The following is a 19660-nucleotide window of genomic DNA, read 5'->3' on the forward strand; positions in this document are numbered from 1 at the left end:
GAGCTTTGGAGGCAGAGGTGGCAGTGAGTCAAGATAATGGCACTGCACTCCAGCACGGGCAAGAGAGAGAGACCATCTTGAGGAAAAAAAAAGACAATCCCCCGCCTTCCTCTTCTCTAATTCCACTTCCCAAGGCTAAACACTATTCAAAGTGCTATCCTTCCAGATCTTTTTTCCAGGCATACATAGATATATGTATTTGTTTGAATACATGCCAAGGTAATTTTTAAATGAGATAATACTATACACACTGCATTATAATTTATTTCTTTATAGTAGATCTTGGATTTCTCTACATTTGGTAGCTCTATTTCATTCTTTTAAAAGTGCTGCTTGGTTGCACAGTAGATGCACTTGGCACCGAAAACTTGACTTAAGCACATCCCGAGGATGACCCTGAATGCAGTTCACAGTTCCGAGCTAAGGAATCTGGGATAGGCTGGAGATCTATTCCTTATCTATGAGGAGCATTTGAACCCCCAGCCTGGCTCATGGAACACAGGGCATAGAGGGGATCGAGATCCTTTGTTTTGGGTTAAATGAAGGTTACCAGGTGGAGGTTGTTAGGGAGAAGGCATTAAGTGAAAAATGCTGTGTAAACTGCATGACTGTTGCAAGCAGTTGTTTCTCTTGCCCAACCCGCTGCCACTGGACTCTCTCCCCTGCATGTAAACTCCCCCAAAAACCCTCTGTCTCCTTTGCTGGCTCTGGGTCTCTTTGGCCTCTAGAACCTGGTGCCATCCCCACTGGAGTTGATAGTGGTTCAGCACAAACTGGTGTTCCTTAATATTGCTGTACCACAGTTTGTTTAACCACTTCTCTCTATATAGACATTTAGGTAGGTGAGGGTGTTGTTTTTTGTTTTTGTTTTGCTATCTTGTAATCTATTTTAAAATTAGTCACTGATAACATAAACAAATCAGCATTTTAAAACACAATGTTAATTCTCCTTGGAAAAAAGCTATACAGTGATTATTGTATTATTCTAATAATACAGATAAATAAAATTTACCTTTGCCATTTAAAACAATGGGAAAAAACACAATTACTTTTGCATGAATCTAATAATGAGCACTTTTTTCATTTTAAATATTTTGGTTTCTCAGAGTTGATAAACATGCAAAAGCTGTCATTGGTTTCAATACAATATTATCAATAATTCTGAAAATTTATACATACAACTGATTTTCAAATTAATTGCCCATTTTGGCTTTTGGATATGCACTGGATACCCAGTGTGTTTGAGGGCTAAATTTCACTAATTCTCCACTATTACTCAATTACATTAAGCCAGCAGTCTCCAACGTTTTTGCACCAGAGGATGGTTTTGTGGAAAGTAATTCTTCCATGGACCTGGGGGTGCAGGGTTGGGATGCAGGGAATGGTTTCGGGATGACACTGTTGTATCTCAGGTCATCAGGCATTAGATTCTCATAAGGAGCCTGCAACATAGATCCCTCACATGCACAGTTCACAGCAGTGTTTGTGCTCTCTATGAGACTCTAATTCTGCCACTGATCTGACAGGAAGCGGAATTCAGGTGGTAATGCTCACCAACCAGCCACTCACCTCCTGCCGTGCTGCCCGGTTCCTAACAAGCCATGGACAGGTACAGGTCTGCAGCCCAGGGGTAAGGGACCCCTGCATTAAGCAACTCTTGATTGGTGTTTTCAGAAGCCTAGTGTGGTACTAGGTTCTCTAAGGAATTCAAAAGAGGTCTGTGACAAAAGATCTGTCTTCAAGGAGCTTGTACAACTTTTGTGGGGGGGAAAAAAAAACCCTTAGCTATCTATATAAAATAATTACACCTGAATACAAAGTTTCAAAGAAAATACAAAAGGAAGAAGAAACATGCAAGGAACCAAGGTATACTTTACCTTATTTTATCATAAGGTAAAATATAGAGATTACCTAAGTGAGGAAAGAAAACGAGTAAGTGAAATAAATGGGACTTTTTTAATTGTACAAAAATCATAGACTTTATAAATTCTTCTAACAACATATTTCCTGAAGACTTGTTAGCAAATACCTAAGAAATGAGAATTTAGATGCACTTTGAAAAAGTACTAGGATTTGGATATAGTGAGATAGAAAAAGGAACAATATTCCAGCATAGGAAAATACTTTTAGCAAAAATTCAAAGACTGGAATGAAAGTAGAAAAGGGACAGAAAGAGAGGTAGGGAAATGGGGGAGAAGAAATTTGTGGTTAAAAGGGAAATACATAGGGAAGTTTTTGAGGTGGAGTAGTGGACAGGGAGGGCACGTATATTTGTTGTCAAAGGAATAAGCCTGGAGAGAGGTAAAAAGCTGTTCCCTGCACACCTGGCCCAACACGTTTTGGTCCCATTTCAACCAATACTCACCCTCTTCACTGGCTTCTACAAGAAATCCAGATATACCAAGTATTTCCTGGCTTTCATAAGTTTTTATTTGTGAGGTCACAGTGAAGTGTCACAATACACAACATAGCATTTCTCAAGAGTTCCTATTCATTTCCTGCTGGATCTTCCCTGTGCCTTTCAAGTTTTTCTTTCCTTTTTTAAACAGAAAATTTAAACTCTATCTCAGCTTCTAGTTCCAAATACGTATTCCTAACTCATCTTAAACCGCAACAAAACAGAGACTCTTCCAATGGCCAGGACATAACTCCTTAAAAGGCAATTTAACAACCGTCTCCAAATACTTGAACAAACCCTTTGTGGATTCAACATTCATCACAAATGAATTATCCATGCTTTTCTTCCAAACAAATTCTGCATTTTCTATACAATTCTTCATGCTTACTAAAAGATTAACAATTTCTCCATTGGGATAGAGTCAAAACTGCAGATGAAAGATTTGCCTTAGTAAAAAGAAGTATAACTTTTATAAAAAACAGAATCATTCTTTTCAATAAATAGAGGTAGCAACAGTTTTTAAAATTAAATAAGAACTAGAAGAATGTAGTGAGACAGAATCTCATACACCGCTGAGTGGAACAAAATCCCCAGAAACCTTTCTAGAAACAACTTACCAGAATACTCATGCTTTTTAACATACTAATTCTACTAACAAAAAGCTACCCTGAGAAAATAGTCAGAGATGGCTAGATGTTCAATGATGTTATTGCAATGTTATTTACAAAGGAAAGCCAAGAGTATCTACAAAATGGAAATAGTTGAATAAATTATGTTATGCTACCATCTTAGAATATTATAGAGATATAAAAATATTTTAAGTGCCATATATTCATATAATAAAATATATCAAGTAAAAATCAAGAAATAGGACTAATACTTCAAATTCATTTTAAAATTATATATATATATATATACACAAAACTGTGTGTGTGTGTACAGAGACATGCATAATTTTATATAGATAAAAGACTAGAAGGAAATATAACAAAATTTTAACACTAATTTTCTCTGGGTAGTAAGATTACAGATTACTTTTCTCTTCTTTATAATTTTCTGTAACAATCAAATTTTCTACAATAGCATTTATAAGTTGAAATTTTGTTTTAAAAAAGAAGCAGCTTTGTTTCCCCATTAAGTAGGCATTTAAAAAAATGTGGGCTTGCTGGGCAGTGTGGCTCATGCCTTTAATTCCAGCACTTTGGAAAGCCGAGGTGGGGGTGGATCACTTGAGGTCAGGCATTTGAGACTACCCTGGCCAACATGGTGAAACCCCATCTCTACTAAAAATACAAAAAACTAGCTGGGTGTGGTGGTGGATGCCTGTGGTCCTAGCTACTTGGGAGGCTGAGGTGGGAGAATCACTGAAGCCTGGGAAGTTGAGGCTGCAGCTAGCCGAGATCATGCCACCGCACTCCAGTCCGGGCAACAGAGCAAGACCCTGTCTCTCAAAATTTTAAAAATAAAAATAAAAAATGTGGCCAGGTGCGGCGGCTCACATCTGTAATCCCAGCACTTTGGGAGGTCGAGGCGGGTGGATCATGAGGTCAGAAGTTTGAGACTAGCCTGGCCAACATGGTGAAACCCTGTCTCTACTAAAAAATATACAAAAATTAGCTGGGTGTGGTGGTATGCACCTGTAATCCCAGCTACTCGGGAGGCTGAGGCAGGAGAATCACTTGAATCTGGGAAGCAGAGGTTGCAGTGAGCCAAGATCATGCCACTGCACTCCAGTCTGGGTGACAGAGCAAGACTACATCCCGAAAAAAAAATAAAAAATAAAAATAAAATTTAAAATGTGGGCTCTGATATATTTATAATCTATACACTCTACACTATGGTATTGGTGAAGCCTACAGACTTCTGAGTTTCCATTATAACCTCATGTTGAGTAAAGTTTTAAGTGCACAGGAAGGGTGCTGATTTGGCCCTCATACAGAACAACTTTAATGACACTAGAATGTGAGCTAGTGGATGGGGAGGTGCATCTAAACTGGGTTGTAGTGAGGGTAGAACATGTCACTCTGTTACTGGCTTTAGAACAAGTAGAGACCAGTGGCCTATAATTGCAAATAGAAGAACTATTGCCCCTCTACAGAATGTGCTTTCAAACCTTACCCCAACCCACAATAAAAAACATGGCTAACACAAAAACTCCAGTAACAAGCTAACATCCATGCAAGTAAAGCAAAAGTTTCACACCTGCTCTTACCACATCTGATGCAGTCTGATACTGTCTATGCCACTTAATTTAATATTTTGAAAATGTGGATTGCAGCTCACCAAACTGATTTTATGACCCTCTAGTGAGTGGAAAGCCACAGTTTGAACAATGCTGACAAGGAGACAGTGCTCTTCCCCTGGACCTGTAGGCGCTATGTAACAGAGCATCCAGTCATGAAGAAAACTGGCTCTGGAGCCTCCTGCCTGACTTCACGTACTGACTCTGCAACTTACAAGGTGCCTGGACAAATTAGTTCACCTCTCTGGGCCCCCATTTCCTCGAATGTAAAATGGAAATAATGTACCTATGTCATAGGATTATTATAAGGATTAAATGAATTAATATATACATATAAAGTACTCAGAACAGTGCCTGGTACACAGTGAGCACTGTATAAATATTAGCTAAGATTATTATTATTAATCTGCCTACTGAGGAGGAAAAACACACACTGAGAATTAGGTAAGATGTAAGAGAAGGTCAAGAGGTCCTACATATCCTCATGCTCTTGTTAGAAGCAGAAAAAGAAAACTGATAATCTCAAAATCTTCGACATAGAACCAAGCATGTTAGTCTATATTAATTTGGTGTTTCTCTTTGATGCCTAAATAGATATTCAAACTAGATCTCACAGTTTATGTTGGCATATAAAATCTCACTGGCTCTTATCCGAACCCAATCCACTCCTGATTAAGATAATGGTCGGATAGTAATCCATTCCTGATTAGTGTTGAATAGTTAATTTTGAGATAGTGAGCACTTTATATTCCAATTTTTAAAATAGCCTTATTAGGATATCATTTACATACCACAAAATTAAGTGTTTGAGTGTACCAGCCAATGATTTTAGGGGATTGAGGAGAGTTGTGTAATTCAATTTCAATGCTGCAATTCAATTTCAGAACACTTCCTTTACTCCTATTTGTATCATCTGCCTACTTGCAGTCTGCCTATTTTAAATGAGGAAAACAATCATGCATTTCCAGGCCATCCAAAAATGCCAACTAATTCCCACAAATATGACTAACATATCCAACTTAACTATTTAACACTACTGTATCAGATAGAAATTACATTTTCCTTCTACAGTGAAGCCAACATGTCCTATAATGTAAATAAACAATATAATAATATGTCAATGGTATTAAAATATTATCTAAATTGGACTCAGGCACCTGGCAGAAGCAAATAACAGAACCAAAATAACAGAAGCAAATAACAGAAGCAAAAACCTTCAGGGAAAGGGAAGAGAAAATAACGATAAAACACACCTTTGGGAGCTTAAGAGGATGGGGAGATTCTATCAGGGGAAAGACTGAAATAAAACTGTAACAGCCTCTCATGTTCTCCCAAGAAGTTTTCAGCAGTGCTTACAGGCAGAATTCTTATCCCATGTTTTCAATCTAGAAAGTAAAATTTGAGTAAAAAAAAAAAAAACCCCTGCAAGTCATTATGCTAAATACTCAGAAAGTGAGAATACCCACTAGGATGGCTATAATGAAAAAGACATACTAAGCACTGGCAAAAATGCAGAGAAACTGGAACTCTCAAACATTGCTGGTAGAAATGTAAAATGGTACAGCTGCTTTAGAAGCAGGTCAATAGTTCCTCAGAAATTAAACTCAGTCACCGTATAACCCAGCAATCCCATTCCTAGGTTTATATCTAAGAGAAATGAAAACATACACCCATACAAAAACTTATATATGAATGTTCAGAGCATTATCCATAATACCCCAAAAGTAGGAAAAAAAACAACAAATGTCCATTAACTGCTGAATGGATAAATGTGGTACATTCATAAAATGGAACATTATTTGGTAAAAAAAGGAATGAAATTCTGATACATAATACAATACGGGTGAAAACACTACACTAGGAAGCCAGTCTCAAAAGGTCACATATTGTATGATTCCATTCATATAAAATGTCCAGAATAGGCAAATCCAGAGACATAGAATAGGTTCATAGTTGCCTAGAGTTAGGAGAGTTGAGAGGAAAGGGGAAGTGACTGCTAAAGTTACAGAGCTGCTTTGCAGGGTGACGAAAGGGTTCTAAAATAATTGTGATGATAGTTACATAACTGTGAACATACTAAAAACTACTGACTTGTACACTTCAATGTGTGTTCTAGAATTCTAGAATACATTAATTCTATCTCAATAAAGCAAACGCATTTTATTTATTTTTTTTGAGACAGAGTCTGGCTCTGTCACCCAGGCTAAAGTGCAGTAGCATGATCTCAGCTCACTGCAACCTTCCCCTCCTGGGTTCAAGCGATTCTTCTGCCTCCTGAGTAGCTGGGATTACAGACATGTGTAACCATGCCTGGCTAATTGCATTTTTAGTAGAGCCTGGGGTTTCACCATATTGGCCAGGCTGGTCTCAAACTCCTGACCTCAAGTGATCCACCCACCTAGACCTCCTAAAGTGCTGGGATTACAGGCATGAGCCACCACACCCAGCCAAGCAAACATATTTTAAAAACATCATTTTGCCATGTGCTTTTTACTCTTTCACCTCATGTATATTTGAAGAGAACCGTATGTTTTCAATTAATTTACATTTTATTCACCAAAATATTTTGTTTGTTTTTTGAGACAGAGTCTCACTCTGTTGCCCAGGCTGGGTGCAGTGGTGCGATCTCGGCTCACTGCAACCTCTCCCTCCCGGGTTCAAGTGATTCTCTTGCCTCATCTTCCTGAGTAGCTGTGATTACAGGTACACACCACCATGCCTGGCTAATTTTTGTATTTTTAGTAGAGACACAGTTTCACCATGTCGGCCAGGCTGGTCTTGAACTCCTGACCTCAAGTAATCCACCCACCTCGGCCTCCCAAAGTGCTGGGATTCCAGGCATGAACCACCCTTATTCATCAAAATATTTTCAAAGAACTATCTGATAAATATCAAGTCTTTCAAAAGTTCTTCAAAAGCTTATTTTCCTCCTTTCGATCATAAAGTTCTATTCCACTGAAAAATAAGAAATTCCAGCCTGGGCAACATGGCAAAACCCTGTCTCTCAAAAAAATACAAAAATTAGCCATGTGTGGTGGCATATGCCTCTAGTCCCAGCTGCTCAGGGGGCTGAGGTGGGAGGATTGCTTGAGTCTGGGAAGTCAAGGCTGCAGTGAGTCAAGATCACACCACTGCACTGCAGCCTGGGCAACAGAGAGAAACCCTGTCTCAAAAAATAGGAAGAAGAAGAAGAAGAATAAATGAAATTCAAAATGTAAAATCTCCAGTGCTCGAATCACAGTTTTCAAATTCAGCTTTTGTACTGTCAATTGGCAAAGCAACAACAAAAACTGCAAACTTTATTGTTTTAATCTATTTGGTTCATACTTTGCAAGAGATGGTGGAATCTAGAAAATTTTAATCAGGGATTTTATGATCTTCCCCTCCCCAAACCCCGCCAAATCTGAACAAAGAGCTCAAACTACTTTTTTTCCTTCTTTTATTCCATATTATATAGAAGAATGCCACAGTTGCAAAAGAGCAAGCTATCTCTAAAATCCAGGGCCAAGATCAGCAATCCCAGTACTAAAGTCAAAAGAATCAATAAACAGTAAATAGGATTCATTAAATTCATTCTGTTTCAATTTGTCCAGTTTTTAAACACATTATTCAATCACAGCCATCATAAAATAAGAAATATTAAATGCATTAACTTTAGATTAGAGGATGACAACTTTAAGGAAGTTGCAGATATCCATTTAGATATCCATGAAAGACAATTATGTTAATACTCTTTAATGTACAAGATTTTATTATAATTTCTATAGCACTGTCAAGAAAAAAAGGAGGGAGGCCTCAACAAACTGACAAGGAGGCTAACATAAATTTAAGTGTCTTGCCATATTTATCTATGTAAATAAATTCAGTTCTGAAAAATAATGCATAAATATACTTTAATGAGACAACTCCATTTATCCTCACCTTGTTGACTTTTTCATCTTATGTTTCCCAAATCAACTCCTCGGTTGGTTTATTAGCATTTTGCAATTATAGTTATATACTTTATGAATGTATTAGAGACAGCTAATTGTCTTCCAATATCCATTCTCTACTTCTTCTCTAACAAAATGCTCTTTATTTCATCATTTTGCCAAACAGTACAAAAGGTTAATTTTCCAGGCTCTTGCCTCAGCCTCCGGACTAGCTGGAATGAGAGCTAAAGGTGTCAGTGTGACTTAGTCCTGGACAATAAAATGCAAGTAGGGGCTTCTGGGTAGACATATTTTTCTTTATTCTTCTAAGTAAAACCAAAAGCCATGTACATTATATTTATCGTATAAAATGTGTTTGCTTTATTGAGATAGAATTAATGTATCCTAGAATTCTAGAACACCCATTGTTCTAACTTAGAAATGCTAAGCATCAGCAGTACTGTTGGAATTACGAGAATTTGAAAGATAGCCGCATATAAGGTCAAGAATCAATAAGTAGAACTACAAAGCAGAAAGAAAAGTATTACATTTAAAATAACAGTAAACTCTAAGGGACTTAGAAATAAATTTAGCAAGCGAAGAACACATCTGCATGAAGAAAAAAAAATAATCATATCTAAGGGCAAAGAATAAGATCTGAACAAGTGAGCAAAATATCTGTGCAGGAAAGTTAAATTAAAACCAAAAGGATTCTGAAAGGTGGAGAGATGGCAAACTGGCTAGGGACCTCAGGACCCAGGAGAAAACATGGTAATGATATCCTGAATTTTCTTATTTTTGCTTTCTATATCCCATTCTGGATACTGGTGAAGCCAGCAACCCAGGAACACCAAGTGCAAAGAAACTGCCTCCCCTCTCTGTCTGCCCCCGCAAAAAGACTGCTTTCTCTAGCCAAAGAAACATGAAAGGGGCACCAAGACAGAAAACTTTTAGGCAATAAATAACTCCAGACAAACACTACAGAAAAAAGTGAAACTCCACCTCATCCCCACCAGCAAAAACCAAGTGGAAAGCCTGGACTTCCATCCCTGTCCAACTGTAAGAGGAGGCACCCCAACCTCTTTCCCTGAATGGGGAACAAGGGGAAAGTTGGGACATTCATCCCCCTTGAGCATGATCTAATATCCCCCTTCCCCATCTGCGTTAGTGGAGACCACTGTAGGAGCCTGGACTTGCAGCCCATACATCAGTCGCAAGGTGCTCCTCCCTGCACTGCAGGAGTGGTGCCAGAGGGGACTTGTTGAGTGCCAGACTTTCACCACCACTTAGCAGTACCAAGGCCTCCACTCCACATGGTGTCAGTGGAGGTCCATCAGAGAGCAGTAATAAGGCACTCCTCTACCTCCTAACGAGCGGGGTACCAGTGGAGGCCTAGTGGAGAGCCTGAACCTCCTCCTCTACCCAGCAGTAACAAGCAAACCCCCTCCCCCAGGCTGTCAACTGAGAACAAGGAGAGAACCTGAACGTCCAAGCCCACCTGGTGGTAATGAGGCAACCCTGTCCACCCCCAGCAGTAGTGTTGGAGGGTGCCTGCTAAAACACAGATTTAAGTAAGACCCAGTCTTATAATACACAAAAACAACAACAACAACAAAACCATAATACATGAATGTCCAAGTTTCAGTCAAAAATCACTTATTAAATCACAAAGAGATTTACCATTTGTTTGATGTGTGTGGGGGAGGGATAACCTATTATACCAAGCACCAATAAGATCTCAAATTGAATGATTAAAGACAATCAAAAGATGTCAACACTGCAATGAAACAGCTTGACTGTGCAACAATTTTCTTTTCCTCTCAAAATCTTCTGGCCCTTCAGATTAACATTCCACTGATACTGCACTTACATGGTAAATGCCTTTACTAATTTATAAATTATAAACTTTGTGATAAAGAGTTAAGTATTTCCAAATAATTTTAGCCCAAGGAAAAGTCAGCATTTAAAAATTTATTTTTGGCTGGGCGCGGTGGCTTACACCTGTAATCTCAGCACTTTGGGAGGCCCAGGCGGGTGGATCACTTGAGGCCAGGAGTTCAAGACCAGCCTGGCCAACATGGCAAAACCTCGTCTCTACTAAAAATACAGTAAGTTAGCTGGGCATAATGGCATTTGCCTGTCTTCCCAGCTACTTGGGAAGCTGAGGCAGAAGAATGGCTTGAACTGGGATGCGGAGGTTACAGTGAGCTGAGATTGTGCCACTGCACCCCAGCCTGGGAGACAGAGCGAGACTCTGTCTCAAAATAAATAAATAAATAAATAAATAAATAAAATTTTAAAGTGTATTTCTCCCTTAATTTTTATTTTCTTTTTCTTTTCTTTTTTTTTTTTTTTTTTTTTTTTTTTTTGAGGGATGAGTCTCACTATGTTGCCCAGGCTGGTCTCAAACTGCTAGGTTCAGTGATCCTCCCACCTCAGCCTCCTGAATAGCTGGGAATGTAAGTGCACCCGGCTTCCCTTACTTTTTTATTTCTTAAACTTACCATTGATTAGAAGCAACTAGAATGAATTCCTTGCACTTCTAAAATTTATTATTCTCTAATATTAGTGTGCAATTCTTACAAGAGTAAGACTAAAAGCATTTTAAAAGTCAATCTTTAAGTATTAAAAAACATACTGGAAAAACTCATCAAAAATAATTGATGAATGAGATGATACTAAGTCATTTTTAAGAACACTAGAAAATGTTAATCTTATATTCTCAGTATACAGACTTTTTCCAAGTTACACGTAAAAACTAGGAAAAAACAAAATCCACAGACCTAATGCGGAAATGTGATATGGCTTGAGTGAGGATAAAAAGAGGAAGAAACAGATGTGCTACCTATGAAGGACTATACCATAGATCAGTGATGCTCAATCGTTAGTATCATCAAGATCACCTGGAGAGCAGGTGCAACAGATTACTGGGTCCTGTCCGCAGAATTTCGGATTCAATAAATCTAGGGCAGCTGAGAATTGGCATATCAAACAAGTCCCCATGGGATGTTGATTCTGCTGGTCCAGTGACCACATTTTGAGAACCACTGCCTTAAAGAGATGATGTGCAGATCACAAAATATAATAATAAAGGTCAGCTATTGGAAGCCTAACTCTAGTGAAGCAAGCAGAACTCTGTACCTAATGCTGAATTAAGATTAAGAATTAGGGTCAGGGGCAGTGGCTCACATCTATAATCTCAATATTTTGGGAGGCCAAGGTGGGAGGATCACTTGAGGCCAGGAGTTACAGAGCAGCCTGGGCAACAGAGCAACCCCCCATCCCTACAAAAAATAAAATAAAATAATTTATTTTAAAAGAGTAAAAATTAGTGGGAGAGAAAGGGAAGTCAACCTTAAGTTGCTGTAAAGGTAAAAGTTCATAAGAACCAGAAAATTAAAAAAAAAAAAACTCTCTTCCCATACACGACAAACTTATTAATGCATTTATTCAATATTTATTGAACAAGAACTATATGCCAGGTACAACACATGGAGAACACAAACATAATTAAACATTAACTGCTAAAGAGCTCATCATCTATAAGGTGAAACAGAACAAAAAGCAATTACAGACCTAGAAAAGTTAAGGAATTCAACTAAAATAACAAATACAGAAAAATCTTTTCGGCAAATTTGTAAGTTATAACTTCAATGGAATTCTTATTCTTTGGTGACAGGAAAGAAAAAGGGAGAGACTTCACTCTATTAACAATAAGAATCACTCAAAATAGAATAACAAGTCCATACTGACATAAGTAATTGAATAATAAATAAATGGAAGAGAAGGGACAATCTCCTGTGCAGAAGAATTCCCAGTAATTAGCAGGTGGAACATAACTCCCCACTCCCTGAGTGTGAGTTATAGATCATGACTTCTTTCCAGAGAGCGGCATGAAAAGAGAGGTGATGGAAACTTGACTGTGGAGAAACCTCACCAATACTACCTCAGCCTAGTGATCAAGGTCAGCATCAACAGTGATAAGTCACATTGACAGTATGTGATGAAAATGGCACTGCACTTCTGAGATCTTCCTCAAAACTCATAACCCCAGTCTAATAAAGAGAAAAACATCAGACAAGTTCAAATTGAGGAACACTTTTACAAAGCACTTGACCAATACTTCTGAACACTGTAAAGGTCATAAAAAAACAAGGAATGTCTGAAAAACTGTCACAGCCATAAGGAGCCTAAGGAGACATGATGACTACATGTAACGTGGCATTCTGGAGCAGAAAAGGCTCATTAGGTAAAAACCAAGGCAATTCGAATAAAGTATGGACTCTCGTTAATGATAATGTAAAAATGTATCAGTATTAGTTCATTAATTGTAGCATGTTAATATGTAACAGTTAATAAACTGGTTGTAGGATATATGGGAAATCTCTGCACCATCTTTGCAATTTTTCTGTAAATCTAGAATCATTTTAAGAAATAAAATTTATTTTAAAACTTGAGAATTAACTTCTCAGAATACTGATTTAGTTTTTAAAAGTCACAAAATTCCAATGATGGAAAATAAAGGAATACATGAGTATATTACTGATTAAGTAAAGGAATAAATAAGTATATGGAGATTTGCTGCTGACAGGAATTTCTAAATAAGTTTAATGTATATTTTATAATGAGAAAATGGGAATATCAAATTATGTATTTTTAAGTTAATGGTACTGAGGTCATTTCACCAGAATTACACCATTATAAAGCTATGATTGACAAAATCCACAAGAATGCATTAAGCAGAAAACACGGCCAAAAATTTTTCAGTAGTAAAACTATTTAAAATGTAACAAGCACAAAGCAATTCCAATTAAATAAATACTGAAATAAGATGTCAGTGTAGAAAAGAATGAACCTGAATTAATATTTCACAATGCACATGGCAATACATTTCAGGAGGTTAAAAAAGTAAACCTAAGAAAAGCCGAAAAATAACTAAACAGGAGAACATTTTTTTATATTACCTTAGGAGAAAAATTTGAGTACTGAAAAAAAGACAATCAATTTGAGTATTGAAAACTTTTATTTTTATATGAAAAATAAAAACTTTTTATGCAATCAATAAAACAAAAATTACAGGAATAAATGTAACAGACTAGGAGAAATCATTACAAAGCTTGCTACCCAAAATATCCATATACAAAAATACAGGCATATGTAGAAAAATACATATGTCTATATATACATATATAGAGATGAGTATAAAAGTTCAGCTGTGCATTGTCAAGGGAATAATTTCCAAGTAGGAATACAATAAATGAATCAAGACATAGCAAAACGCATAGCTCTAGTAGCAAAATTATTTGGTAAACTATGCAAAAACAGGCACAAAGCTAAAAATATTTACTATTTGACTTTTTACAGAAAAGGTTTGCCAACCCCTGGGCTAAAGAGGCAAGTTAATTCATTGACCTACACAATTTTTGGTGAGGTCAAGAGAGTCATTACAGATAATCCTCTTCAAAAAAGGAGGAAAATGGAAAGTACATAGAATCAGGTTACTAAAATACAGAGGGAAATGTTGGAAATCTGGAAATCCGTTAAGACTCAGTCCTATTTCCATCGGGAAATGATTCTCCATGGTTCTGGGATCCATCTTCCAAGTTCATCCCTCTGAGTCACTCTTTCTTTTTTATGAAAGGTAGCACTTGCTTTCTGCTGAGTAGTTTTCTCATCATGCTTCCTGCTTGTAGAAGTTTGGGGGTTCAAAGGCATCTTTTCATTTTGTACTCTCTGTCCCCTTTAATCCAAGCTAGTAGTGAGCCTCAAAATACATTTCTCTTAAAGCTTTGTGGGTCTCCTAGGAATCTCACTGGGGTTCTTTGCACTAAACAAAAGCCACATGCACAAATCTTTTTCAGATAAGCCCTCCTCTACCTTGAGATTCTGCTGAAATGGCTGCACGATAAGGACCATTCCCTTAAGCTTCTTGGAAGCCCTATTGTTTGATTGAATGGATTGGTGAGTCACACCATTAGTCTTTCTTTAGAGGCCCTTTTATGTGACTGAAAAGTATTCTGAGGCAGAAACTTAGATCTTTCTTAAATATTAACAAAGGATTTTACAGCTACACTCTCAACTTTGTCCTTAGTTTTCCTGACAATGTCTTGGATCTGATCCTTGTTCAAGAAGGAAACTAGAATATTTCACCCTAAAATATGCTTCTTTAAAATAATTTTTTTTTTTTTTTTTTGAGACAGAGTCTTGCTCTGTCACCCAGGCTAGAGTGCAGTGGCGCAATCTCAGCTCACTGCAAGCTCCGCCTCCCAGGTTCACGCCATTCTCCTGCTTCAGCCTCCCAAGCAGCTGCGACTACAGGCGCCCGCCACTACGCCCAGCTAATTTTTTGTATTTTTAGTAGAGACAGGGTTTACCATGTTAGCCAGGATGGTCTCGATCTCCTAACCTCATGATCTGCCTGCCTTGGCCTCCCAAAGTGCTGGGATTACAGGCGTAAGTCACTGCCCCCGGCCAATTTATTGCTCTTTATTGAAGATTTTCTATAAACTGGGATTTTAAACCACTCTAAGCCACTCTTGAGTTACTTTTCTCTCATGTGAACTGCACTGCAACATTACTAAATGTGCTTGTTTCTCTCTTGTTCATCTGTTTTTTGCTGCAGGAGTCTGTCCCAACTACGAACTTAGTAAGGTTGAGGAAAATTATTATTTCTCCCTTTCAGTTAGAAGAAGCCATTTCTTAATTTTAGCATCATTTACTGTTTGGAGAGGTGACATGGTCAAAACCATCAAGTCTCAGCTCCGTCAGGTTTATCAATCCTTTCTTTAGCATACTTGCTCCTCTCACTCTTTATGCATAAACCAGGTGGCACCTTCAAGTCTAGTTGGAAATCTTCTTAGCTACAGTACTCAGTTCATTATGCGCATTCTAGTTTCTACATTACTACAGGTGACAGTGTTGCTTTATAAAGCTTATGCTACTACATTAGAAGGATCCCCATTCCTCCAGTTTCTAACAAGCTTCTCCCTACTTTCCTTTAAGCCCTTCCTGGCAACCTCACCAAAAAACAGGAGACTACAGTTTCTCCAAGATACTTTAGGTTTACACTGACAGTGTCTTCAATGTCCATACAACATAAGTCTCATTTACAACATAAGAAAGGAAAGAAACAGGGAGGGGAAGGGGGAACTTCTTCACATAACTTCTCTTTTCTTAGGGGGAAAATATTGTTCAGGGAGCTCTCCAATAAACTTCTATATCTCTTTGGTCTGAAGAGGATAAAACAGTTACCCACTAAGTGCAAAGGAGTCTAGAAAAATGAGTATCTGGCATTTTCTGCCTCAATCATAAAAAGAAAGCAGGAAAGTAGGAGGTTGGTATGACTTTTGCATAGACAATCAATGGTCTGCCACAAAAGTTAAGTAAAAAGCACAGCAAAGATAAATGAGTCAATGATTAAAACCACATATTTTGAATATGTATTTCTAAATTCCAGAAATTAAATGGTTTACCTCAAAGATATCTGAAAATTTGTTTTTGATACAAATGCTAAATTAATATTCTTCCCTATAATTATATAGCATTTTATAATATCCAGACTATTCATATATGTATTCTTTACAATAGCCTTGAAAGAAAAATAAAGCAAATATTATTATGTTAGTCCCACTTTACAGATAAGAAACATGAATCAATGGTATGACCATAGCTTATTCAGCCTTCAATTCCTGGGCTAGAGTGATGCTCCTGCCTCAGCCTTTCTAGTAGCTGGCCCTACAGGCATGCCACCATACTGGCTAATGTTTAAAAATTTTTTTAGAGATGAGGTCTTACTATGTTGACCAAGCTGCTCTTGAATTCCTGACCTCAAGCAGTCCTCCTGCCTCACCCTCTCAAGTAGCTGAAATTACAGGCATGAGCCACTGCACCCGGCAAAAAGTCATCATTTTTGACAACACTAATCCTATAGTAATTTGCTTAACCCACTATCACTGACATTAGGGTATTTCCCATTTGTCACTCCCATGGTCAATCCTATCAAAATATTTTCATGCATTATTTTTCCCTCCTTACTTAGCTTATTTTATTAGGAAAAAATACCACAAATTGGTTGACTGGGTCAAAACATACATACATGTTTAGAACTTTGCTATATGCTGATTTCTAAAAGCAATTTAACATAGTTTAGTTAACTAAAGATGCTATCAGCATGAGTATACCATGAGGTTCGCCAAAACCTCACCATCCCCAATACCTTGCTGAATTCTTGCTTATTTAGAACGAAATAAAATGTTCTAATGTTCTCTTATTGTTTTAATTTGCATTTGATTACTTGTGGGATCGAACACTCCTTTTTGTGTTTTTTACTTTCTTCTTATGAGAACTATAAGTTTATATCTGTATTTAATTTACTAGAGTCTTGAGATTTCTCTTATAAAATTTAATAAGTTCTTTATTTCTCATAAACATGCTGTTATTTGGTTCAAATATTTCTTCTAATGTTACCTTTTTTATTTTGGTTTTACCAACATTCATTTGTACAAAAAATGTTATATAATAAGTCTATTCTATAAAATGTTCTTCAGTGTTTTGTTTTGTTTTTTTCACTCCAAAATGGAAAAGTTACCAGCTATCCACAAAGTTGATAAACACGCTACCAGCTATAATACTTATTCTCCTTTTAATCAGCCTGGGGTTTATTTTGATCTATGATATTCAATTTAAATTTCGTTGCAGATTTCAAAAATTGTACTTAACTAAAGATGCCCTTTTGCATGCTGCTAACTGCTATAGATAGTTGAGCGGATAAGATAACCCAAATAATGTGGAACTACTATAAATAACATAAATGCTGTGAATTTAACTATAAAATCTGCTGCAGGAAATCAGTAAGGCATGTGTAAACATTACCTAAAAGAGACAAAACAGCTCCCAGACCCACACAAGGTGGTTATAACCTAATTGAAAGTGCTCTAACATTATCTATTTTAGAAGACAAATGGGTCGTTCAGAAGGGGCACTGGTCAGCCATTGGCGTATAGGGCAGGGAAAAAAGTTACTGGGTTTTTCTCCTTTTTCAATTAATTCTTCCTACTAACTATACATTTCTTTTTTCAAGAATCATTTTCAAGAAGTTTTTAGCTTCCTGTGTTTGTTATGTGGTACTCCTACTCTCCTTTATTTAAGAAGTTAATGATTTTAGTTATTTCTTATTTTATCCTAGAGATTAAACTTTTTCTCAAGTACACTCTGGGTGAGTTGTCTGGTCTCAGGGTCTGGATGTTTCTGATCTGGAGGTGAGACTGGTATTGATATGGCTGCCTAAGGCTATCTTTGCTGATGTTATCAAATCTTTGAATCCTAATTCGTAATTCCTGTTAATACTGCAAGTGTCATACCTGTTCTCTTCATATTTTCATAGAATTGCACTGAAAGGCTTAATGGTTATATAATCCAAATAGAAACTCAATTTGCAAACCTTTCACATGAGTTATTATCAAGACACACTCCTCTATTCACTATTTCTATTTTCTGGCTTTATTTCTTTAAAAAGTGTTCTGTTAAGAAATAATTAACAGTAAGCTGCGCAAATTTAAAGTGTACAACTCAAAAAGTTTGGACATTTGTGTATTTACCCGTGAAACCATCATCACATCAAGATAGTGAACCTCCTAAATCTTTCCTGACCCTCTGAATTCCTTTCCTCCCTTCCCTTGCTGTCCCCTCTGCATTTGATATGCTTCCATTGCTATACTTATATTTTTCAGAATTTTTAATAAGTGTAACATATTCTTTTTTGTCTGGCTTCTTTCACATAGCATAATTGTTCTGGGGTTCATCCACTTTGTTACAAATATTGCTGAGGAGTATTCCATTGTATAGATATACCACAATTTTGTTATTCAATTACCTGTTGATAACCACTTTGGCAAACAGTTTTAGCAGCTTCTTAAAAAATAAAAAAAGGCTGAGCGTGGTGGCTCACGCCTGTAATCCAGCACTTTGGGAGGTCAAGGTGGGCAGATCACTTGAGGTCAGGAGTTCCAGACCAGCCTGGCCACCATGGTGAAACCCCACCACTTTACTAAAAATACAAAAATTACCTGGACTTGATCACAGAAGTAGTACACTTCTGTAATCCCAGCTACTTGTGAGGCTGAGGCAGGAGAATTGCTTGAACCTGGGAGGTAGAGGTTGCAGTGAGCCAAGATTGTACCCCTGCACTCCAGCCTGGACAACAGAGTGAGACTCCGTTTTAAAAAAAATACAAATAAAAAATAAAAAAATCTACCTACCATTCCATTCCTAGGAATTCACTCAAAATAAAAGAATGCATATGTCCATATAAAAACTTATACATGAAGATTCATAGGATCTTTATCTGTATTAGCTAAAAATTAGAAACAATTCATCTCCATCTACACATGCATAAACAAATTGTGGTATATTCATAAAGCGACATACTACTTGGCAATAAAAAGGAATAAACTATTAATATACATTACAGACAATATGGATAAATCTCAAAATACCTAAGCTGAGTAAAAGCAAAACAAAAAAAATGAGTATGTATTTCTTGCCAATTGTTTTTTTAATGCACCTGATCACTTTACAGCCTCTTACTCTTTGTTTTATAATTCCTATTTTATTTATTGAACATATTAAACTATGTACATATGTATGTATTTACACATACATACATATATACATACCTACAAGCTCTCGATCTGTTGACCAGGCTGGAGTGCAGTGGCGTGACCATGGCTCACTGCAGCCTTGACCCCCGGGCTCCAGAAATCCTCCCACCTCAGCCTCCTGAATAGCTGGGACTATAGGTGCACACCACCACACCCAGCTAATTCTATTTATTGTAGAGACAGGGTTTCACTATATAGCCCAGGCTGGTCTTGAACTCCTGGGCTCAATCGATCCTCTTGCCTTAGTCTCCCAAAGTGCTGAGATTATAAGTGTGAGCTACTGCAACTGGCCATAAACATATTTATTTCATGTAATGTGTATTTCTAATAATTGAAATCTCTATAGATCTGTTTCAGTTGTTTGCTGTTTCTGCTGACTCTTGCTCTTAGTGTTTTGATTTTTTCCCCCTTGCTACATTTTGTAATTTTTAAAAATGTGTATAAGCTTACT

At 37.2% G+C, this 19660-nt stretch overlaps 1 protein-coding gene across 12 annotated transcripts in view; it reads right to left on the bottom strand.

Annotated features, from left to right (window-relative positions):
* The window catches only part of CAB39L (calcium binding protein 39 like), a 136467-nt gene that overhangs the window by 100271 nt on the left and 16536 nt on the right, over window positions 1–19660 (bottom strand). The window lies entirely within an intron of this gene.

Source organism: Macaca fascicularis, chromosome 17, assembly GCF_037993035.2.
Source record: "Macaca fascicularis isolate 582-1 chromosome 17, T2T-MFA8v1.1".
Taxonomy (NCBI): Eukaryota; Metazoa; Chordata; class Mammalia; order Primates; family Cercopithecidae; genus Macaca; species Macaca fascicularis.